Below are 26030 nucleotides of genomic sequence, written 5' to 3'. Positions count from 1 at the left end.
TACAAGCTGCTTTGCCCTTGTAAGCTTTTTAAATCCGCCAATGGTCTTTAATATTTTCCAGAAGCATTTTGAATAGATTTTTAAATAATTCAAGATTCTTTAAAGTCTATTTGAGACTTTCGAAAGCTTTAATATTTTTGAGCTTTTAAATATTTTCAGTTTTTGAATAATTTGGGCATTTTAAAGATTAAAGCTTTTTGAGCTTTTATGCTTTTTGAGCGTAAAATTTTTCAAAAGCTTTTTGCAGAGCCCTAAGATTTTACTGATTTTATTATATTGAACTTTTGTATAACTTTTGAATTATTTTAAAGCTTTTTTGTAAACTTTTTAAAACCTTCGAGATTCTTTAGAGCTTTCTAGAAGAATTTTTAATAGTTTTTAAACGTTTGTGAGCTTTAAGCTTTTTTAGCCATATAAGCTTTTTAAATACTTCAATATTTGTTAAAATTGTTTGAGAGCTTTAAGCTTTTAAAAATTTTACAAGGTATTTGAAAGCGTTCATAATATTTTAAAGCTTGTAGGCTTTCATTGTAAAGCTTTTAAGCCATTTCAAATATCAGCTTTTTCTAGTTAAAGCTATTTCCTCAAAAATTTGATTTTATTATAGAGCTAAGCTTTTAAGCCCCAACATTTATATTTAATAGCAATTTAAAGTGTGCAACCTTTTGACTTATCATATATTTTAGCTATTTTATTGTTTTCCATAGTTTGTCCTTAAAAACTTCCGCTTTTATAAAAATCTAACAAAACAAATCATAAATGCTGTCATGTTTGCAAATATGATTGCAATAGAATTGGTTTTTTTTTCCAAAAACCCTAATTAAATTGCAATTATAAATTATAAACAATAATGAAAGAAAAATGAAATGAAATTCTCATTAAAATTGACCTAAATTTAAGGATGCATTTAAAAATACTTTGGTTTTTTTGTTGTTGTTTTTTTTTTGGAGACCAATAAATATTTCATGACAATTGCAATGCATTCAAATTAAGTGCATTTTTATTTTTGCAGCTTTTATTTCATAAAATTATACACAAAAGCATTGTCACGCTATTAAATTAAACAGAAAAAAAGCTTACAGTTGAATGGTGGGTTAAAAGGGGAGAAAATAAGGGAAATTTTAATAAAGGAAGAAATGATAAAAAAAGGACTTCAAAAACAGAAAAATTGTTAAATAAATATTGAAAAAAATATTTTTTCTTTTATTAAATTAACATCTACTAGTTGAAAATACGATTTATATTTATTGCTTATTTTAGTGCCTTTTGATCTACTGTACAAGTGCACAATTTAAAACACTCTCACTCACTTGAATAGTTAAATTAAAAAAACCTTAATAAAATTGTTTTATTTTTGCAAATCAGCAAAAATGTATGATGATTTTTTTTTAATATAAAAAAGATTTCAATGATATTATTTTAAAATAATGTGCCAGTAAAAAACACTACAGCTCCAATAAATTGTTTTTATTAAACAATAATGTACGAAAATGAGAAACTTTCATTGCATGTTTTAATGTCATCATCAAAATCATCGTCATCGTCATCATCACCAAACATCAGTGTATCTTCAGTAAGGCGTAACATCATTTGAGTTAAAATTCAATTCCATACAAAATATTCATTCAAACGATTCATTCATTAAAGTATTGTATTTTATAGTTTTTTTTTATTATTTTTAATTCGGGGTTTTCTACTTCCAATTTGTCTGTAATGAAGTATTATTATTATGAGGTTGTGTATATGATGATACTCATATTAAATCAATTGTTTGACTGCATCCGTTTGTCGTATTATATGTTTAAGAACTGGTCATATTGTCAATATGAATAGTAATTGAAAAAATAATAAATTTTGTACTAATAAAATAGGGAAATTATTTTGCAGTGGTCGCCATAAAGAGATTATAGGGATTATATTACTTTATTATTCAATTTCTTTCGCTGTTGTAAACCGATCGGCTATTGATCATGTTTTTGGTTTTTTATTTGATAATTTATGAACTTGACATTTGAGTTATCTGATCATGTTCACACCCTGGTGGCTATGAGTGCCGTTCACTGATTTTACAAGCATACATCGTCTAGAAAATGTGTTGCGGACTACGACTCATAAAGCTCCAGGTTCCTATTAGTTTCTTAAAGTTTTTTAATCTAATAGGAAATATAGATTTAGTATTATTCTTGAAAATCCATTCATTTTCTCTCAACACTATTCCACACTTATGTCCTGCCAAAAATATTTCTTAAGAAAATTTCTTTATTTTGTTTTAAAAAGAAAATAAAATCGTATAGTTTTTACTTGTTGTTTATAAAATGTATTTATTTCAAAATAAATTTTAATTACTTTTCTTAGTATAAACCATAAAAATTTAACTTATTGAAGTTTTTTTTTCTTTAAAACAGAAACTTTTCTTTCTTGCCAACAATATATTTATTAAAACTTAAACAAGAAATAAAGCAAACAAAAAAGAACTTAAAAAAATGCTTTAATTATTATACAATAAAGTAAGTACTGTTGAGTTTCATATTACAAAAAGTCAATTTTGTATATTTTCTTACTCATTCCTCCCCCATCATGCAAAATTTTGTGATACAAGTCGTCAGCAACGTCATATAACAATGACGACTTGATAATTGTTCTGAAAGCATGTGAGCAAAGTACACTAAATATTAAAAAAAAAGAAAAGAAATCTACAATATATGAATTTATATTAAATGTTTAAACAAAAGCAGTTAAAACTACAATGTGAGTACTTGCTCTGCTGAGAAATATATAGAAATTAAATTAAAATATTAAAATGTTTTATATTTTGGGAAGAAAAATGTACCCTACTTTCCCAAAAATAAGAAAAACAGGGAACAGAACTAGAACAGAACTAGAACAGAACTAGAACAGAACTAGAACAGAACTAGAACAGAACTAGAACAGAACTAGAACAGAACTAGAACAGAACTAGAACAGAACTAGAACAGAACTAGAACAGAACTAGAACAGAACTAGAACAGAACTAGAACAGAACTAGAACAGAACTAGAACAGAACTAGAACAGAACTAGAACAGAACTAGAACAGAACTAGAACAGAACTAGAACAGAACTAGAACAGAACTAGAACAGAACTAGAACAGAACTAGAACAGAACTAGAACAGAACTAGAACAGAACTAGAACAGAACTAGAACAGAACTAGAACAGAACTAGAACAGAACTAGAACAGAACTAGAACAGAACTAGAACAGAACTAGAACAGAACTAGAACAGAACTAGAACAGAACTAGAACAGAACTAGAACAGAACTAGAACAGAACTAGAACAGAACTAGAACAGAACTAGAACAGAACTAGAACAGAACTAGAACAGAACTAGAACAGAACTAGAACAGAACTAGAACAGAACTAGAACAGAACTAGAACAGAACTAGAACAGAACTAGAACAGAACTAGAACAGAACTAGAACAGAACTAGAACAGAACTAGAACAGAACTAGAACAGAACTAGAACAGAACTAGAACAGAACTAGAACAGAACTAGAACAGAACTAGAACAGAACTAGAACAGAACTAGAACAGAACTAGAACAGAACTAGAACAGAACTAGAACAGAACTAGAACAGAACTAGAACAGAACTAGAACAGAACTAGAACAGAACTAGAACAGAACTAGAACAGAACTAGAACAGAACTAGAACAGAACTAGAACAGAACTAGAACAGAACTAGAACAGAACTAGAACAGAACTAGAACAGAACTAGAACAGAACTAGAACAGAACTAGAACAGAACTAGAACAGAACTAGAACAGAACTAGAACAGAACTAGAACAGAACTAGAACAGAACTAGAACAGAACTAGAACAGAACTAGAACAGAACTAGAACAGAACTAGAACAGAACTAGAACAGAACTAGAACAGAACTAGAACAGAACTAGAACAGAACTAGAACAGAACTAGAACAGAACTAGAACAGAACTAGAACAGAACAGAACTAGAACAGAACTAGAACAGAACTAGAACAGAACTAGAACAGAACTAGAACAGAACTAGAACAGAACTAGAACTAGAACAGAACTAGAACAGAACTAGAACAGAACTAGAACAGAACTAGAACAGAACTAGAACAGAACTAGAACAGAACTAGAACAGAACTAGAACAGAACTAGAACAGAACTAGAACAGAACTAGAACAGAACTAGAACAGAACTAGAACAGAACTAGAACAGAACTAGAACAGAACTAGAACAGAACTAGAACAGAACTAGAACAGAACTAGAACAGAACTAGAACAGAACTAGAACAGAACTAGAACAGAACTAGAACAGAACTAGAACAGAACTAGAACAGAACTAGAACAGAACTAGAACAGAACTAGAACAGAACTAGAACAGAACTAGAACAGAACTAGAACAGAACTAGAACAGAACTAGAACAGAACTAGAACAGAACTAGAACAGAACTAGAACAGAACTAGAACAGAACTAGAACAGAACTAGAACAGAACTAGAACAGAACTAGAACAGAACTAGAACAGAACTAGAACAGAACTAGAACAGAACTAGAACAGAACTAGAACAGAACTAGAACAGAACTAGAACAGAACTAGAACAGAACTAGAACAGAACTAGAACAGAACTAGAACAGAACTAGAACAGAACTAGAACAGAACTAGAACAGAACTAGAACAGAACTAGAACAGAACTAGAACAGAACTAGAACAGAACTAGAACAGAACTAGAACAGAACTAGAACAGAACTAGAACAGAACTAGAACAGAACTAGAACAGAACTAGAACAGAACTAGAACAGAACTAGAACAGAACTAGAACAGAACTAGAACAGAACTAGAACAGAACTAGAACAGAACTAGAACAGAACTAGAACAGAACTAGAACAGAACTAGAACAGAACTAGAACAGAACTAGAACAGAACTAGAACAGAACTAGAACAGAACTAGAACAGAACTAGAACAGAACTAGAACAGAACTAGAACAGAACTAGAACAGAACTAGAACAGAACTAGAACAGAACTAGAACAGAACTAGAACAGAACTAGAACAGAACTAGAACTAGAACAGAACTAGAACAGAACTAGAACTAGAACTAGAACTAGAACTAGAACAGAACTAGAACAGAACTAGAACAGAACTAGAACAGAACTAGAACAGAACTAGAACAGAACTAGAACAGAACTAGAACAGAACTAGAACAGAACTAGAACAGAACTAGAACAGAACTAGAACAGAACTAGAACAGAACTAGAACAGAACTAGAACAGAACTAGAACAGAACTAGAACAGAACTAGAACAGAACTAGAACAGAACTAGAACAGAACTAGAACAGAACTAGAACAGAACTAGAACAGAACTAGAACAGAACTAGAACAGAACTAGAACAGAACTAGAACAGAACTAGAACAGAACTAGAACAGAACTAGAACAGAACTAGAACAGAACTAGAACAGAACTAGAACAGAACTAGAACAGAACTAGAACAGAACTAGAACAGAACTAGAACAGAACTAGAACAGAACTAGAACAGAACTAGAACAGAACTAGAACAGAACTAGAACAGAACTAGAACAGAACTAGAACAGAACTAGAACAGAACTAGAACAGAACTAGAACAGAACTAGAACAGAACTAGAACAGAACTAGAACAGAACTAGAACAGAACTAGAACAGAACTAGAACAGAACTAGAACAGAACTAGAACAGAACTAGAACAGAACTAGAACAGAACTAGAACAGAACTAGAACAGAACTAGAACAGAACTAGAACAGAACTAGAACAGAACTAGAACAGAACTAGAACAGAACTAGAACAGAACTAGAACAGAACTAGAACAGAACTAGAACAGAACTAGAACAGAACTAGAACAGAACTAGAACAGAACTAGAACAGAACTAGAACAGAACTAGAACAGAACTAGAACAGAACTAGAACAGAACTAGAACAGAACTAGAACAGAACTAGAACAGAACTAGAACAGAACTAGAACAGAACTAGAACAGAACTAGAACAGAACTAGAACAGAACTAGAACAGAACTAGAACAGAACTAGAACAGAACTAGAACAGAACAGAACTAGAACAGAACTAGAACAGAACTAGAACAGAACTAGAACAGAACTAGAACAGAACTAGAACAGAACTAGAACAGAACTAGAACAGAACTAGAACAGAACTAGAACAGAACTAGAACAGAACTAGAACAGAACTAGAACAGAACTAGAACAGAACTAGAACAGAACTAGAACAGAACTAGAACAGAACTAGAACAGAACTAGAACAGAACTAGAACAGAACTAGAACAGAACTAGAACAGAACTAGAACAGAACTAGAACAGAACTAGAACAGAACTAGAACAGAACTAGAACAGAACTAGAACAGAACTAGAACAGAACTAGAACAGAACTAGAACAGAACTAGAACAGAACTAGAACAGAACTAGAACAGAACTAGAACAGAACTAGAACAGAACTAGAACAGAACTAGAACAGAACTAGAACAGAACTAGAACAGAACTAGAACAGAACTAGAACAGAACTAGAACAGAACTAGAACAGAACTAGAACAGAACTAGAACAGAACTAGAACAGAACTAGAACAGAACTAGAACAGAACTAGAACAGAACTAGAACAGAACTAGAACAGAACTAGAACAGAACTAGAACAGAACTAGAACAGAACTAGAACAGAACTAGAACAGAACTAGAACAGAACTAGAACAGAACTAGAACAGAACTAGAACAGAACTAGAACAGAACTAGAACAGAACTAGAACAGAACTAGAACAGAACTAGAACAGAACTAGAACAGAACTAGAACAGAACAGAACTAGAACAGAACTAGAACAGAACTAGAACAGAACTAGAACAGAACTAGAACAGAACTAGAACAGAACTAGAACAGAACTAGAACAGAACTAGAACAGAACTAGAACAGCACTAGAACAGCACTAGAACAGCACTAGAACAGAACTAGAACAGAACTAGAACAGAACTAGAACAGAACTAGAACAGAACTAGAACAGAACTAGAACAGAACTAGAACAGAACTAGAACAGAACTAGAACAGAACTAGAACAGAACTAGAACAGAACTAGAACAGAACTAGAACAGAACTAGAACAGAACTAGAACAGAACTAGAACAGAACTAGAACAGAACTAGAACAGAACTAGAACAGAACTAGAACAGAACTAGAACAGAACTAGAACAGAACTAGAACAGAACTAGAACAGAACTAGAACAGAAATAGAACAGAACTAGAAAAGAACTAGAACAGAACTAGATCTTGAAGTAAAACTGAAATATGTATCAAATCGAATATATATTCCCCTGGAAGTGTAGCGTTCCCTTAAATTTTCATATATAAACTTAAAGGGTACTCAAATTACACTGATTACCACAACTTTATTACACATAGCCACTGAGGGTATACCCATATATAAATTTGTAAATTTTTTTTACGAAATATGTACGTAAAAAAACTGAGAAAACACGATAATAATTAAAAAGTGTATCGTTTTTACCGTAATAAACAATGAAAACACTTATACACATAAATCTATATAAAGTTTTTCATATATAGACGAAATAAAACAATAACAAGTTAATATAATGAAAAAAAAAAACGAGAGCGAAAACAACAGCATCGGGCAACTACATAAATATGAAATGAGGGAAGTGCAAATAAAATTGTAAGTTAAACAAGTGTTTTAAATGATGGAACTGGCTGGCTGATTACTACTACTGCTGCTGCTACAACTGCTATTGCCGTTATTGAAACCCTGGCCATGTTGGAAAATATTAAATTTCATGGGAGAAATAATAAATAATATAAATATGAACATAAAACAAGTGAGTGTAGGTATATAAATTTCATTATGATTAATTTTAGCCCAGGTAAGTACTTGTTGTTTGACGTATAAAAGAAGAAAAAAAATAATGCATACTTGTACTTACACTTAACTTTAAACAGGTGAGTTTTTAATAAGAAAACACGTAAAATAGCAAAATGTTTCTTTTTTTTGCTTTAATGAAAAGTCATCAAATTTCAATACAGAATATTAAATTTGGAACAGGGTGAAAGATGGAGAACACAAGATATCAATTACAAACAATCAACATTTAAAAATAAGTATATACAAATTTAGTTAACAAATTAAAATTTTAATTAAACCATTAAAAAATAGGAAATCCATATTAAACTTAAAATTTGAATTACATGGATTGAACTAAAACTTTTTTTTGAACTAGTCTGAACAAGAACTGAACTAGCACTGCCTAAGAAATGAACTAGAACTTAACTAGAACTTAACTAGAACTGAACTAGAACTGAACTAGAACTGAACTAGAACTGAACTAGAACTGAACTAGAACTAGAACTGAACTAGAACTGAACTAGAACTGAACTAGAACTGAACTAGAACTGAACTAGAACTGAACTAGAACTGAACTAGAACTGAACTAGAACTGAACTAGAACTGAACTAGAACTGAACTAGAACTGAACTAGAACTGAACTAGAACTGAACTAGAACTGAACTAGAACTGAACTAGAACTGAACTAGAACTGAACTAGAACTGAACTAGAACTGAACTAGAACTGAACTAGAACTGAACTAGAACTGAACTAGAACTGAACTAGAACTGAACTAGAACTGAACTAGAACTGAACTAGAACTGAACTAGAACTGAACTAGAACTGAACTAGAACTGAACTAGAACTGAACTAGAACTGAACTAGAACTGAACTAGAACTGAACTAGAACTGAACTAGAACTGAACTAGAACTGAACTAGAACTGAACTAGAACTGAACTAGAACTGAACTAGAACTGAACTAGAACTGAACTAGAACTGAACTAGAACTGAACTAGAACTGAACTAGAACTGAACTAGAACTGAACTAGAACTGAACTAGAACTGAACTAGAACTGAACTAGAACTGAACTAGAACTGAACTAGAACTGAACTAGAACTGAACTAGAACTGAACTAGAACTGAACTAGAACTGAACTAGAACTGAACTAGAACTGAACTAGAACTGAACTAGAACTGAACTAGAACTAGAACTGAACTAGAACTGAACTAGAACTAGAACTGAACTAGAACTGAACTAGAACTGAACTAGAACTGAACTAGAACTGAACTAGAACTAGAACTGAACTAGAACTAGAACTGAACCAGAACTAGAACTAGAACTAGAACTAGAACTGAACTAGAACTAGAACTGAACTAGAACTGAACTAGAACTGAACTAGAACTGAACTAGAACTAGAACTGAACTAGAACTGAACTAGAACTGAACTAGAACTGAACTAGAACTGAACTAGAACTGAACTAGAACTGAACTAGAACTGAACTAGAACTGAACTAGAACTGAACTAGAACTGAACTAGAACTGAACTAGAACTGAACTAGAACTGAACTAGAACTGAACTAGAACTGAACTAGAACTGAACTAGAACTGAACTAGAACTGAACTAGAACTGAACTAGAACTGAACTAGAACTGAACTAGAACTGAACTAGAACTGAACTAGAACTGAACTAGAACTGAACTAGAACTGAACTAGAACTGAACTAGAACTGAACTAGAACTGAACTAGAACTGAACTAGAACTGAACTAGAACTGAACTAGAACTGAACTAGAACTGAACTAGAACTGAACTAGAACTGAACTAGAACTGAACTAGAACTGAACTAGAACTGAACTAGAACTGAACTAGAACTGAACTAGAACTGAACTAGAACTGAACTAGAACTGAACTAGAACTGAACTAGAACTGAACTAGAACTGAACTAGAACTGAACTAGAACTGAACTAGAACTGAACTAGAACTGAACTAGAACTGAACTGAACTAGAACTGAACTAGAACTGAACTAGAACTGAACTAGAACTGAACTAGAACTGAACTAGAACTGAACTAGAACTGAACTAGAACTGAACTAGAACTGAACTAGAACTGAACTAGAACTGAACTAGAACTGAACTAGAACTGAACTAGAACTGAACTAGAACTGAACTAGAACTGAACTAGAACTGAACTAGAACTGAACTAGAACTGAACTAGAACTGAACTAGAACTGAACTAGAACTGAACTAGAACTGAACTAGAACTGAACTAGAACTGAACTAGAACTGAACTAGAACTGAACTAGAACTGAACTAGAACTGAACTAGAACTGAACTAGAACTGAACTAGAACTGAACTAGAACTGAACTAGAACTGAACTAGAACTGAACTAGAACTGAACTAGAACTGAACTAGAACTGAACTAGAACTGAACTAGAACTGAACTAGAACTGAACTAGAACTGAACTAGAACTGAACTAGAACTGAACTAGAACTGAACTAGAACTGAACTAGAACTGAACTAGAACTGAACTAGAACTGAACTAGAACTGAACTAGAACTGAACTAGAACTGAACTAGAACTGAAGTAGAACTAGAACTGAACTAGAACTGAACTAGAACTAGAACTAAAAAGAAATAAATTTCGAATTTTTTAGTTTTTTGTCAATTGTAGTATGTTTTCTATTCGTTGACACTTTCTTAATAATTTATTTTATAACAAAGGTTCTAAACAAAAAACCTTTCAACAAAATACATAATCAAATCTGTGTTTGGCTCTAAAGCAAATACAAAAATGTAAGTAATAAAAAAGCATTATCAATTGTTGACACAAGTCATAAAAATGTACAATTTTTATAGTGATTAGCAGTAGCTATTTGCTAAATCATTAAAATTGCTAGAAAAAGGTAAATAATAAATATTTCTGTCTGTCTTGCTGTCTAACCATTCATGTGTTTAAGTTTTAAAAAAAAGAAGACTCGTAATGATAGAAACACCACATCATCATATAAAAATATTTATTTCTATTTATTTTAATAATGTTTATTTCTTTTTGAAGTTATAAAACCCATGCTAACTATAATGACTTGTTTTGTAAAAAATAAATTAAAAATATTTATTTGTTATTTAAGTTTTTTTCTAAATAATTCTTTAGAAGGTTTGTTTTGAAATTAATTTAAGCTTGACCATGACTGCCAACTAAAATTGAATGATGACTTTGGGTTTGAGTTGACTTGACTCGTCTTGAATGTTCTTGACTAGCGAGTGTCAATTAAATTTTGTAAATTTTATTTTAATAAATAGAAAGAAAATTTTAATTACTTATCTTATTTAAATTAACTTTGTATATAAATTATAACCTTTTGTAAGATTAATGAATTTATACTTTGAACTTTTTTTTTTGTATAATTTTACATTAACCTGCTGCAAATATGATAAAACTAAACTGATGTTTTAGTATAGTATAAATAGCCAAAAAAGATTAGATAACTAAGATGTTTATAATCTTTTCGACACACTTAAATATCAAGTGCAAATGTTATGACGTTAAAGAGATAAAACAAATTAAAACGAAATTATTTTTTTGACACAAATATAGAATATAAAAACAATTAGGGGAAAAAGAAACAGCTGCGATTTGCAATTTGGATTTTTACGACAATAGAGTGTTTTTTGTATGATTTTCTAGGTCAGATTATAATTCATTTTCTAGTTCAGTTCTAGTTCAGATCTAGTTCAGTTCTAGTTCAGTTCTAGTTCAGTTCTAGTTCAGTTCTAGTTCAGTTCTAGTTCAGTTCTAGTTCAGTTCTAGTTCAGTTCTAGTTCAGTTCTAGTTCAGTTCTAGTTCAGTTCTAGTTCAGTTCTAGTTCAGTTCTAGTTCAGTTCTAGTTCAGTTCTAGTTCAGTTCTAGTTCAGTTCTAGTTCAGTTCTAGTTCAGTTCTAGTTCAGTTCTAGTTCAGTTCTAGTTCAGTTCTAGTTCAGTTCTAGTTCAGTTCTAGTTCAGTTCTAGTTCAGTTCTAGTTCAGTTCTAGTTCAGTTCTAGTTCAGTTCTAGTTCAGTTCTAGTTCAGTTCTAGTTCAGTTCTAGTTCAGTTCTAGTTCAGTTCTAGTTCAGTTCTAGTTCAGTTCTAGTTCAGTTCTAGTTCAGTTCTAGTTCAGTTCTAGTTCAGTTCTAGTTCAGTTCAAGTTCAGTTCTAGTTCAGTTCTAGTTCAGTTCTAGTTCAGTTCTAGTTCAGTTCTAGTTCAGTTCTAGTTCTAGTTCAGTTCTAGTTCAGTTCTAGTTCAGTTCTAGTTCAGGTTCCATTTTAGGTTCTAGTTCTCTTCTAGTTCGGGTTATAGTTCAGGATCTGGTTCAGGTTCTAGATCAGGTTGTAGTTCAGGTTCCAGTCTAGGTTTTGGTCATGTTCAGGTTCTAGTTCAGGTTTAAATGCAGGTTCTAGCTCAGGTTCTAGTTAAGTTTCTAATTCAGGGTCTTTTAGATCTGTTCCAATTCTGTTCTAAATAATTTTTCTATATATTTTGTTGTTAAGCACACAAATCTCTCAATTTATTTAATTTCCTAGAATTTTCTGCTGTAGCTCACTGAATAAATTATGAAAGTTTCACATCACTCATTGTCTTTAAGGATGTAGTTAACATTATTTTATTTAATGTTTAAAACAAAGCAATATTTAACAAGTTTTATGTTTGTTTTTTTATATAAAATCACAACTAAATAGCTTAAGGGGAGTTTGTTTTATGATAAAATTAAACAGAAAAAATTTACCTTGAATGTTTTGTGGGTTCCCAGTTAATAATGAATGATTAATGTTGAATAGCTAAAAATAAAAAAATAAAAAATATTTGTAAGTACAAAACAATAAAGAATTTTATAAATATTTTAAAATAAAATTAAACTCGAACAGAAAATAACTCTTTTTAATTTTGATGTTAAGAAATGTGTTGCAATTTTAGTTTAAATTTCTGAGTTTTATTATAATTATGCTCATTTTGTGACACCACCCAGCATCTAAAAAGTTTTTTGAACTTTTATATTGTTAATTTCAATTCTGATGTGTTTAAATAACCCCACACACAAACAATTCTGTATAATTTTCTTGCCATAATTTCGTAATAATGAGTCATTAAAGTGTACAAGTACCGAATGAGTTTAAAAGAACGCTTGAAATAAAATTATATAGTTTATTTTTTTAAAACAATTTAAAGAAGAATAAGGTGGCCAAAGGGCAAAAATAAACAAATCCGGTCAATTAATACACTAAAAAGAAGAACTCTCTCTAAAAGACTCAAAGAAATTACTAATTACGTCAAAATAATATCGATTTTCCTTACTAAACACAAATTAGCTGTCAACTGTCAAATTAGAAGTCTTAAGACAAACTGCAGCAAGTTTGGAAAACATGCATTAGAAATGTTCGGCATCTGGAGGATATTGTTTCAAATGTCTTTAATAAATCATTTTCACCACTTCCCTTTGAATTGTTTCTTACCTTAACCTCTGGCCACCCTTTCTTGCTTGTGCACACTTCAGATTCTAAAATATTTCTTCACTTTTAACCCGCTGTGTTTATAAATGTTTTTTCTTAGCATAATTTTCTTCCAAAGGTGTTTAATTACAAAATGCATATGTTACCCAAGATGTTTAGTTAAATGTCTTTAATAAATCATTTTCACCACTTCCCTTTGAATTGTTTCTTACCTTAACCTCTGGCCACCCTTTCTTGCTTGTGCACACTTCAGATTCTAAAATATTTCTTCACTTTTAACCCGCTGTGTTTATAAATGTTTTTTCTTAGCATAATTTTCTTCCAAAGGTGTTTAATTACAAAATGCATATGTTACCCAAGATGTTTAGTTTAGAAGTTTTTCCATACTCATAAACGTTTTAACATGAATTTAACAAGAATCTATTGTAGCAACAATTCCAGTAAAGGCACGCACTACAAATATTACATGGAAATATTTAAAAAACAGAATTTATCTGCATAATAAATTCATTAGTTTTAAAATAACAAAACGCCCACGTAACAAAAACAACCGAAAAAAAATCAAATTCAATAGTTTACACGGCAGACAGACGTTTTTTTTCTGAAGCGCCTTTAATCATTTACACCTACAAGCGTTTACACTACACACTCACGCACCCCAAAATGCTTTACGGCGACAACAACTATGCTACAAATTTCAAAGATTTATTCTTTATTATTATAAATATTTTTAGAATTATTGAAATCTTTGAAACACAAATAAATGGTTGATGATTCTTTTGTTTTAAAACAAAAAAAAAATCTAAATTTAAATTTATACGGAAATTACTATCAATAAATTATTTAAATATGACATAAATTAACTAATAAATGTTTTATTTAATCCATTTTAGTTTTAACACAAAAAAAATGATTTATTAGGAAAAATATTTAATTTTTTTCGTAGGAAATAAATTAATAGTTTGGTTATGTTTAGTTTAAAAAAAATCAGCCCCATTTGGAAAAACATAGTCATAGTCTAGTCATAGTCTAGTCATAGTCTAGTCATAGTCTAGTCATAGTCTAGTCATAGTCTAGTCATAGTCTAGTCATAGTCTAGTCATAGTCTAGTCATAGTCTAGTCATAGTCTAGTCATAGTCTAGTCATAGTCTAGTCATAGTCTAGTCATAGTCTAGTCATAGTCTAGTCATAGTCTAGTCATAGTCTAGTCATAGTCTAGTCATAGTCTAGTCATAGTCTAGTCATAGTCTAGTCATAGTCTAGTCATAGTCTAGTCATAGTCTAGTCATAGTCTAGTCATAGTCTAGTCATAGTCTAGTCATAGTCTAGTCATAGTCTAGTCATAGTCTAGTCATAGTCTAGTCATAGTCTAGTCATAGTCTAGTCATAGTCTAGTCATAGTCTAGTCATAGTCTAGTCATAGTCTAGTCATAGTCTAGTCATAGTCTAGTCATAGTCTAGTCATAGTCTAGTCATAGTCTAGTCATAGTCTAGTCATAGTCTAGTCATAGTCTAGTCATAGTCTAGTCATAGTCTAGTCATAGTCTAGTCATAGTCTAGTCATAGTCTAGTCATAGTCTAGTCATAGTCTAGTCATAGTCTAGTCATAGTCTAGTCATAGTCTAGTCATAGTCTAGTCATAGTCTAGTCATAGTCTAGTCATAGTCTAGTCATAGTCTAGTCATAGTCTAGTCATAGTCTAGTCATAGTCTAGTCATAGTCTAGTCATAGTCTAGTCATAGTCTAGTCATAGTCTAGTCATAGTCTAGTCATAGTCTAGTCATAGTCTAGTCATAGTCTAGTCATAGTCTAGTCATAGTCTAGTCATAGTCTAGTCATAGTCTAGTCATAGTCTAGTCATAGTCTAGTCATAGTCTAGTCATAGTCTAGTCATAGTCTAGTCATAGTCTAGTCATAGTCTAGTCATAGTCTAGTCATAGTCTAGTCATAGTCTAGTCATAGTCTAGTCATAGTCTAGTCATAGTCTAGTCATAGTCTAGTCATAGTCTAGTCATAGTCTAGTCATAGTCTAGTCATAGTCTAGTCATAGTCTAGTCATAGTCTAGTCATAGTCTAGTCATAGTCTAGTCATAGTCTAGTCATAGTCTAGTCATAGTCTAGTCATAGTCTAGTCATAGTCTAGTCATAGTCTAGTCATAGTCTAGTCATAGTCTAGTCATAGTCTAGTCATAGTCTAGTCATAGTCTAGTCATAGTCTAGTCATAGTCTAGTCATAGTCTAGTCATAGTCTAGTCATAGTCTAGTCATAGTCTAGTCATAGTCTAGTCATAGTCTAGTCATAGTCTAGTCATAGTCTAGTCATAGTCTAGTCATAGTCTAGTCATAGTCTAGTCATAGTCTAGTCATAGTCTAGTCATAGTCTAGTCATAGTCTAGTCATAGTCTAGTCATAGTCTAGTCATAGTCTAGTCATAGTCTAGTCATAGTCTAGTCATAGTCTAGTCATAGTCTAGTCATAGTCTAGTCATAGTCTAGTCATAGTCTAGTCATAGTCTAGTCATAGTCTAGTCATAGTCTAGTCATAGTCTAGTCATAGTCTAGTCATAGTCTAGTCATAGTCTAGTCATAGTCTAGTCATAGTCTAGTCATAGTCTAGTCATAGTCTAGTCATAGTCTAGTCATAGTCTAGTCATAGTCTAGTCATAGTCTAGTCATAGTCTAGTCATAGTCTAGTCATAGTCTAGTCATAGTCTAGTCATAGTCTAGTCATAGTCTAGTCATAGTCTAGTCATAGTCTAGTCATAGTCTAGTCATAGTCTAGTCATAGTCTAGTCATAGTCTAGTCATAGTCTAGTCATAGTCTAGTCATAGTCTAGTCATAGTCTAGTCATAGTCTAGTCATAGTCTAGTCATAGTCTAGTCATAGTCTAGTCATAGTCTAGTCATAGTCTAGTCATAGTCTAGTCATAGTCTAGTCATAGTCTAGTCATAGTCTAGTCATAGTCTAGTCATAGTCTAGTCATAGTCTAGTCATAGTCTAGTCATAGTCTAGTCATAGTCTAGTCATAGTCTAGTCATAGTCTAGTCATAGTCTAGTCATAGTCTAGTCATAGTCTAGTCATAGTCTAGTCATAGTCTAGTCATAGTCTAGTCATAGTCTAGTCATAGTCTAGTCATAGTCTAGTCATAGTCTAGTCATAGTCTAGTCATAGTCTAGTCATAGTCTAGTCATAGTCTAGTCATAGTCTAGTCATAGTCTAGTCATAGTCTAGTCATAGTCTAGTCATAGTCTAGTCATAGTCTAGTCATAGTCTAGTCATAGTCTAGTCATAGTCTAGTCATAGTCTAGTCATAGTCTAGTCATAGTCTAGTCATAGTCTAGTCATAGTCTAGTCATAGTCTAGTCATAGTCTAGTCATAGTCTAGTCATAGTCTAGTCATAGTCTAGTCATAGTCTAGTCATAGTCTAGTCATAGTCTAGTCATAGTCTAGTCATAGTCTAGTCATAGTCTAGTCATAGTCTAGTCATAGTCTAGTCATAGTCTAGTCATAGTCTAGTCATAGTCTAGTCATAGTCTAGTCATAGTCTAGTCATAGTCTAGTCATAGTCTAGTCATAGTCTAGTCATAGTCTAGTCATAGTCTAGTCATAGTCTAGTCATAGTCTAGTCATAGTCTAGTCATAGTCTAGTCATAGTCTAGTCATAGTCTAGTCATAGTCTAGTCATAGTCTAGTCATAGTCTAGTCATAGTCTAGTCATAGTCTAGTCATAGTCTAGTCATAGTCTAGTCATAGTCTAGTCATAGTCTAGTCATAGTCTAGTCATAGTCTAGTCATAGTCTAGTCATAGTCTAGTCATAGTCTAGTCATAGTCTAGTCATAGTCTAGTCATAGTCTAGTCATAGTCTAGTCATAGTCTAGTCATAGTCTAGTCATAGTCTAGTCATAGTCTAGTCATAGTCTAGTCATAGTCTAGTCATAGTCTAGTCATAGTCTAGTCATAGTCTAGTCATAGTCTAGTCATAGTCTAGTCATAGTCTAGTCATAGTCTAGTCATAGTCTAGTCATAGTCTAGTCATAGTCTAGTCATAGTCTAGTCATAGTCTAGTCATAGTCTAGTCATAGTCTAGTCATAGTCTAGTCATAGTCTAGTCATAGTCTAGTCATAGTCTAGTCATAGTCTAGTCATAGTCTAGTCATAGTCTAGTCATAGTCTAGTCATAGTCTAGTCATAGTCTAGTCATAGTCTAGTCATAGTCTAGTCATAGTCTAGTCATAGTCTAGTCATAGTCTAGTCATAGTCTAGTCATAGTCTAGTCATAGTCTAGTCATAGTCTAGTCATAGTCTAGTCATAGTCTAGTCATAGTCTAGTCATAGTCTAGTCATAGTCTAGTCATAGTCTAGTCATAGTCTAGTCATAGTCTAGTCATAGTCTAGTCATAGTCTAGTCATAGTCTAGTCATAGTCTAGTCATAGTCTAGTCATAGTCTAGTCATAGTCTAGTCATAGTCTAGTCATAGTCTAGTCATAGTCTAGTCATAGTCTAGTCATAGTCTAGTCATAGTCTAGTCATAGTCTAGTCATAGTCTAGTCATAGTCTAGTCATAGTCTAGTCATAGTCTAGTCATAGTCTAGTCATAGTCTAGTCATAGTCTAGTCATAGTCTAGTCATAGTCTAGTCATAGTCTAGTCATAGTCTAGTCATAGTCTAGTCATAGTCTAGTCATAGTCTAGTCATAGTCTAGTCATAGTCTAGTCATAGTCTAGTCATAGTCTAGTCATAGTCTAGTCATAGTCTAGTCATAGTCTAGTCATAGTCTAGTCATAGTCTAGTCATAGTCTAGTCATAGTCTAGTCATAGTCTAGTCATAGTCTAGTCATAGTCTAGTCATAGTCTAGTCATAGTCTAGTCATAGTCTAGTCATAGTCTAGTCATAGTCTAGTCATAGTCTAGTCATAGTCTAGTCATAGTCTAGTCATAGTCTAGTCATAGTCTAGTCATAGTCTAGTCATAGTCTAGTCATAGTCTAGTCATAGTCTAGTCATAGTCTAGTCATAGTCTAGTCATAGTCTAGTCATAGTCTAGTCATAGTCTAGTCATAGTCTAGTCATAGTCTAGTCATAGTCTAGTCATAGTCTAGTCATAGTCTAGTCATAGTCTAGTCATAGTCTAGTCATAGTCTAGTCATAGTCTAGTCATAGTCTAGTCATAGTCTAGTCATAGTCTAGTCATAGTCTAGTCATAGTCTAGTCATAGTCTAGTCATAGTCTAGTCATAGTCTAGTCATAGTCTAGTCATAGTCTAGTCATAGTCTAGTCATAGTCTAGTCATAGTCTAGTCATAGTCTAGTCATAGTCTAGTCATAGTCTAGTCATAGTCTAGTCATAGTCTAGTCATAGTCTAGTCATAGTCTAGTCATAGTCTAGTCATAGTCTAGTCATAGTCTAGTCATAGTCTAGTCATAGTCTAGTCATAGTCTAGTCATAGTCTAGTCATAGTCTAGTCATAGTCTAGTCATAGTCTAGTCATAGTCTAGTCATAGTCTAGTCATAGTCTAGTCATAGTCTAGTCATAGTCTAGTCATAGTCTAGTCATAGTCTAGTCATAGTCTAGTCATAGTCTAGTCATAGTCTAGTCATAGTCTAGTCATAGTCTAGTCATAGTCTAGTCATAGTCTAGTCATAGTCTAGTCATAGTCTAGTCATAGTCTAGTCATAGTCTAGTCATAGTCTAGTCATAGTCTAGTCATAGTCTAGTCATAGTCTAGTCATAGTCTAGTCATAGTCTAGTCATAGTCTAGTCATAGTCTAGTCATAGTCTAGTCATAGTCTAGTCATAGTCTAGTCATAGTCTAGTCATAGTCTAGTCATAGTCTAGTCATAGTCTAGTCATAGTCTAGTCATAGTCTAGTCATAGTCTAGTCATAGTCTAGTCATAGTCTAGTCATAGTCTAGTCATAGTCTAGTCATAGTCTAGTCATAGTCTAGTCATAGTCTAGTCATAGTCTAGTCATAGTCTAGTCATAGTCTAGTCATAGTCTAGTCATAGTCTAGTCATAGTCTAGTCATAGTCTAGTCATAGTCTAGTCATAGTCTAGTCATAGTCTAGTCATAGTCTAGTCATAGTCTAGTCATAGTCTAGTCATAGTCTAGTCATAGTCTAGTCATAGTCTAGTCATAGTCTAGTCATAGTCTAGTCATAGTCTAGTCATAGTCTAGTCATAGTCTAGTCATAGTCTAGTCATAGTCTAGTCATAGTCTAGTCATAGTCTAGTCATAGTCTAGTCATAGTCTAGTCATAGTCTAGTCATAGTCTAGTCATAGTCTAGTCATAGTCTAGTCATAGTCTAGTCATAGTCTAGTCATAGTCTAGTCATAGTCTAGTCATAGTCTAGTCATAGTCTAGTCATAGTCTAGTCATAGTCTAGTCATAGTCTAGTCATAGTCTAGTCATAGTCTAGTCATAGTCTAGTCATAGTCTAGTCATAGTCTAGTCATAGTCTAGTCATAGTCTAGTCATAGTCTAGTCATAGTCTAGTCATAGTCTAGTCATAGTCTAGTCATAGTCTAGTCATAGTCTAGTCATAGTCTAGTCATAGTCTAGTCATAGTCTAGTCATAGTCTAGTCATAGTCTAGTCATAGTCTAGTCATAGTCTAGTCATAGTCTAGTCATAGTCTAGTCATAGTCTAGTCATAGTCTAGTCATAGTCTAGTCATAGTCTAGTCATAGTCTAGTCATAGTCTAGTCATAGTCTAGTCATAGTCTAGTCATAGTCTAGTCATAGTCTAGTCATAGTCTAGTCATAGTCTAGTCATAGTCTAGTCATAGTCTAGTCATAGTCTAGTCATAGTCTAGTCATAGTCTAGTCATAGTCTAGTCATAGTCTAGTCATAGTCTAGTCATAGTCTAGTCATAGTCTAGTCATAGTCTAGTCATAGTCTAGTCATAGTCTAGTCATAGTCTAGTCATAGTCTAGTCATAGTCTAGTCATAGTCTAGTCATAGTCTAGTCATAGTCTAGTCATAGTCTAGTCATAGTCTAGTCATAGTCTAGTCATAGTCTAGTCATAGTCTAGTCATAGTCTCGAGTAATAAATTTAAATACATATTAAATTATATGTGCAATTTACACAATGGGGCAGACTTGTTAAAAATCAATGACATTAATGAATAAAAATAGTTTGCTTATATAACAAATAAGCAAGTAATATTAGAGACTGAGCGCTCTTTTGAAGAATTAAATTAGTTAAGAATAATTTTACACAAAATTCCTCTATAAATCTATTTAAATTAAGTTTATTTCAAAATTTTAAACAAAGTCCACAACACATCATCCTAATTAAATCATAGTTGCCAGGTAATAAATCTAATTATTTTGTAAAATATTCAGCAAATGACAACAATGTCAATTTGAGTGTCATACAATAAATGAAATTCTGAGCAAATGTATGTCAATTTAATGTTGACAAACAAAAGGTGTGAATGATGAAGCAAGCATACACATGAATGTGTGTAAAAGTAAACAATACAAAATGTCAAATGTGAAAGGTTGAGAGGGTGAGCAAGAGGTCAGCTCATTTTAATATAAACAAACGCATTGTTTGCACCATATTTTTTGTTGTTGTTTTGTTTCGTTTTTTTTTGTTTTTGTTATTTGTCAAACTCTCACAAAGTGTTTAAATAACATATGACGCCATATTTGTTTATGCTGCTACCGTTGCTATTGTTGTTGTTCAAAACACGTGTCAAAATAACAATGTTTTGCATACTTTTTTTTCTTCTGATGTTAAAAATAACAAGCAGCAAAAAATAAATTTGCATAAAACTGAATGAATATGTATGAAATAAATACATACAATATTTGTAATAACAACTGTTAAACATTTTTGTAGAAAAACAGAAAAGTTAAACAAAAAAAAATTACAGAATTATCGAAATGGTTTGGGTGTGATTTTTATTAAATTTTATCAAAATTATTTAATAATGCAAAGATTTAAAGAAAATTATGTAAAAAATTATAAAATACCAGTTCCAGTCTTTCTTTAAAAATATGATCTAGATAAATTTTTAACATTTTAGTCTCCAAAATAATAAAATTGGCATGAAAAAATGTTTTTGATTAAAATAAGCTTAAGTTAAGACATTTTTTACAAAATTTAATTAAAATTATTACATTTTTAGAAAAGTAGTAGAAATAGTACTATTTTATTTTTTGCAAAATTTGCTGAAAATAAACCCACAATATGAAAATGTAGCAAAAACATGAAATAAAACTATTTTGAAAAAAGTACTAAATCTACTACTTTTTTATTAAAGTCTTCAAAATATTAAAATTTTTATGAAAAAATGCTTTTGATTAAAATAAGCTTAAGTTAAGACATTTTTTTAAAAAATTTTATTAAAATTATTACATTTTTAGAAAAGTAGTAGAAAAAGTACTATTTTATTTTTTGCAAAATTTGCTGAAAATAATCCCACAATATGAAAATGTAGCAAAAACATTAAATGAAACTATTTCTAAAAAAGTATTAAATCTACTACTTTTTTAAAAAAGTCTTAAAAATAGAAAACTAGTATGAAAAAAAAACTTTTAACTTTATATCTCAAAGAATCTGACAAACTTTCCTTATAAACTATGACTCTTTTCTTTGGTTACTTGTTACTTTTGCACATTATAAAGTAATATTTGTTATGTATTTTTTGCCAGCTGTAAGTTTAGCTGCGTAAGTCTGCAATTAGTTTGATAAATTTTATAATTGATTTAAAAAACTTCCTTCTCTTGTAATTAAATAAACATTAGAGAGAACATGATGCAAGTCTGCCTTGGCTGCTGCCACACAGCTACTTGAAATTATATGAAAATATTCCATTAAAAACTTACAGCAAGGAAAACAAAAACATAATTTCTACCACGTAATCTAATGGAAAACATTAAATTAATTACCAAAATATAAGACAACAGCAGTTGCTGCGTCACAGCCAGCAACAGCCAGCCGCTTCATCAGCAATTTTTCTTTATTTTTTTTTGCATAAAACTGATGTTTGGGTTTCTTGGTTTGGTATGAAGTGAAAAGAAAGTTAGCAGCTTTGCGCTAATGATGGATGTTGGCCACACCACTACCACCATAACTAGTTATAAAATACGAGTAATATTCTAAAGAAATTATGATTTTATAATTATACAGGAGAGAAGTTTATGCCTCAAGGCATTTTCAACATATAATTTCACTTTCAGGCAGCAAAAAGCAAAAGTTTTACTTGAAATGTATTTAATAGGGTCCTTGAACCATGTATCTTTAAATATATTTTCTCTCTGTGCATTCCCTTCCTCATTCATTGTCCTGCTAGTATTGTATAACTCAATTTTTTTGTTGTTGTTGTTAGTATGAGATCCTTTTGTTTGTTTTCAAGCACATGCTGCGTGTCTGCAACATTTTAATCATTCTGTGACACAGAGTTTTGAAGGTAAAACTCACAACAATAGAAAACAATACAAGGCTCAAAAGGATGTTTGACAAACAGGAAGAAAAATGTATTGAAATGAAACAATTTGTTTGCTTTTTTTTTTGTTGTTGTTTCATCATGTTTAGAGCTCAACGAAAAAAAAGTAACATGAAGAGGGCCGCAGTAATGCACAGAATGGAGAAAAAAAATGTGAAAAGTTGTCTGGTGAATTAGTTCATGTCGTAGAGAACAATAAAATATTGTGACATGGATTTATGTGCTGAAACACCTTTAAATGCTGGTTTAAAAAATTGAAAACCAAGAGAGAAAAATAATAAAAATGTTACGTATTTAATAAAAACAAACCCAGTGAAATTTTTATAATAAAAACAGTTTGGGAACTTCTTAAAAAAGTAGTAGATTTAGTACTTTGTCTATAAAATAGTTTTTATGGCATTATTTTTAGTTTAAATTTATTTTAGCATTGTTTTTTACGCATTTTAATTTTTTTTTAAAAAAGTAGTAAATTTAATACCTTTTTCAAAATTTATTTTAAATGAACTTTGTTAAAAAATACATAATAATTATCAATTTTAAAATTATTTTTCATGCAAAAAACTATTTTTTCTCTTTTTTTCAAAGAGTAGTAGATTTAGTACTTTTTTAAATTATTTAAAATTTATATTTTTTTGAAGTTTTTAGGCAAATTGTGACTTTTGGGCTTATTTTCTGCAATTTTTGCAAAAAGTAAAATAGTACTTTTACTACTACTTTTAAACAAATCTTAAAACTTTTTAAAATTTCTGCAAAATATCTTCTTAACTTAATTTTAATTAAGGCAAAAACACTTTTTCATAACAGCTTTTCTATTTTGAAGACTTTTATAAAAAAGTATTAGATTTAGTACTTTTTTCAAAATATTTGTATTTGATATTTCTTGTTAATTTTATATATGTAACATAACATTTCGGTTTATTTTCTACAAATTTTACAAAAAATTATATAGTACTTTTGCTACTACTTTTTTAAAATGCTGGTTAATTTTCCAATTTTCCATAAAAAAATTATCTTAACTCAAACATATTTTAAACAAATACATTTTTATATTTTTGAGATTTTTATAAAAAAGTAGTAGAAATAGTACTTTTTTCAAAATAGTTGTATTTAATATATTTATGATTTTTAGCTAGTTTAACTTATTATGTATTTATTTTGAGCAAATTTTGCCAAAAATGAAATAGTACTTTTTCTACTACTTTTTTAAAAATGTTTAAATTTTGTTAAATTTGATATTAATATGTATAAAATTATGTTGTTTGAAGCTGGTATTACTTAAAGCAAGTTTTTGATATTTACTTTATCTATTAGTTGTTTTTAAAAAAGGTAGTAGATTTAGTACTTTTTTCAAAATAGTTGTATTTAATATATTTATAAGTTTTAGCTAGATTAACTTATTATGTGTTTATTTTGAGCAAGTTTTGCCAAAAATAAAATAGTACTTTTTCTACTACTTTTTTTAAATGCGAATATTTTGTTAAATTTAATATTTTTCTATACAAAATTATATTATCTGAAGCTGCTATTACTTAAAGAATTTTTTTGATAATTTTCTACACCTTTTAGTCGTTTTTAAAAAAAGGTAGTAGATTTAGTACCTTTTTTCAAAATAGTTCTATTTAATATATTTATGATTTTTAGCTAGATTAACTTATTATGTGTTTATTTTTAGCATTTTTTGCAAAAAATAAAATAGTACTTTTTCTGCTACTTTTTTAAAAATGTGTAAATTTTGATAAATTTGTTATTTTTCTCTATAAAATTATGTTATCTGAAGCTTGTATTACTTAAAGCATTTTTTTGATATTTTTCTACACCTTTTAGCCGTTATTTAAAAAAGGTAGTAGATATAGTACCTTTTTTCAAAATAGTTGTATTTAATATATTTATGATTTTTAGCTAGATTATCTTATTATGTGCTTATTTTATAGCAATTTTTGCCAAAAATTAAATAGTACTTTTTCTACTACTTTTTTAAAAATGTGAAAATTTTGTTAAATTCATTATTTTTCTGTACTAAATTATATTATCTGAAGCTGCTATTACCTAAAGCATTTTTTTGATATTTTTCTACACCTTTTAATCGTTTTTAAAAAAAGGTAGTAGATTTAGTACCTTTTTTCAAATTAGTTTTATATGACATTTTTATGAATTTTAGTTAGATTATTACATTTTGTGTTTATTTAAAAAAATTTTTCGTAAAATAAAATAGTACTTTTTCTAATACTTTTTTAAAAATGTGTAAATTTTGTTAAATTTATTATTTTTCTGTATAGAATTATGTTATCTGAAGCTGCTATTACTTAAAGCATTTTTTTGATAATTTTCTACACATTTTTGATGTTTTTAAAAAAAGGTAGTAGATTTAATACTTTTTTCAAAAGAGTTGTATTTAATATATTTGTGATGTTTAGCTAGATTAAATTATTATGTATTTATTTATAGCAAGTTTTGCCAAAAATAAAATAGTACTTTTTTACTACTTTTTTTTTTAAATGCGAATATTTTGTTAAATTTATTATTTTTCTGTATAAAATTATATTATCTGTAGCTGGTATTACTTAAAGCATTTTTTTGATATTTTTCTACACCTTTTAATCGTTTTTAAAAAAAGGTAGTAGATTTAATACTTTTTTCAAAAGAGTTGTATTTATGATTTTTAGCTAGATTATCTTATTATGTGCTTATTTTTAGCAATTTTTGCCAAAAATAAAATAGTACTTTTTCTGCTACTTTTTTAAAAATGTGAAAATTTTGTTAAATTTAATATTTTTCTGTATAAAATTATATTATCTGTAGCTGGTATTACTTAAAGCATTTTTTTGATATTTTTCTACACCTTTTAGTGGTTTTTTAAAAAAGGTAGTAGATTTAGTACCTTTTTTCAAAATACTTGTATATGACATTTTTGTGAATTTTAGTTAGATTATTACATTTTGTGTTTATTTTAAAAAATTTGAGTAAAATAAAATATTACTTTATCTACTACTTTTTTAAAGATGTGAAAATTTTAATATTTTTCTGTATAAAATTATGTTATCTGTATTTTAAAGTTATTTTGTACACTTTTTAGACATTTCTCAAAAAGATAGTAGATTTACTACATTTTTCAAAATAGTTATATTTGACATTTTTTGCGAATTTAAGTTAGATTATTGTATTTTGTGTTTATTTAAAAAAATAAAATAGTACTTTTTCTACTACTTTTTCAAAGATGTGAAA

General features: G+C 30.4%; 1 protein-coding gene across 1 annotated transcript in view; it reads right to left on the bottom strand.

The window, feature by feature from the left end:
- Positions 1-26030, bottom strand: part of LOC135957842 (uncharacterized) — a 174542-nt gene that overhangs the window by 74133 nt on the left and 74379 nt on the right. Inside the window, exon 5 of the mRNA XM_065508649.1 lies at positions 12624-12675. The gene's annotated coding sequence lies outside the window, so the exon portion shown is untranslated. The remainder of the gene's footprint in view (positions 1-12623; positions 12676-26030) is intronic.

This window comes from Calliphora vicina, chromosome 4 (genome assembly GCF_958450345.1).
Source record: "Calliphora vicina chromosome 4, idCalVici1.1, whole genome shotgun sequence".
NCBI classification, from domain to species: domain Eukaryota; kingdom Metazoa; phylum Arthropoda; class Insecta; order Diptera; family Calliphoridae; genus Calliphora; species Calliphora vicina.
Note: the sequence above shows the minus strand (reverse complement) of the source record. Positions and strands in the feature narration are given on the sequence as shown.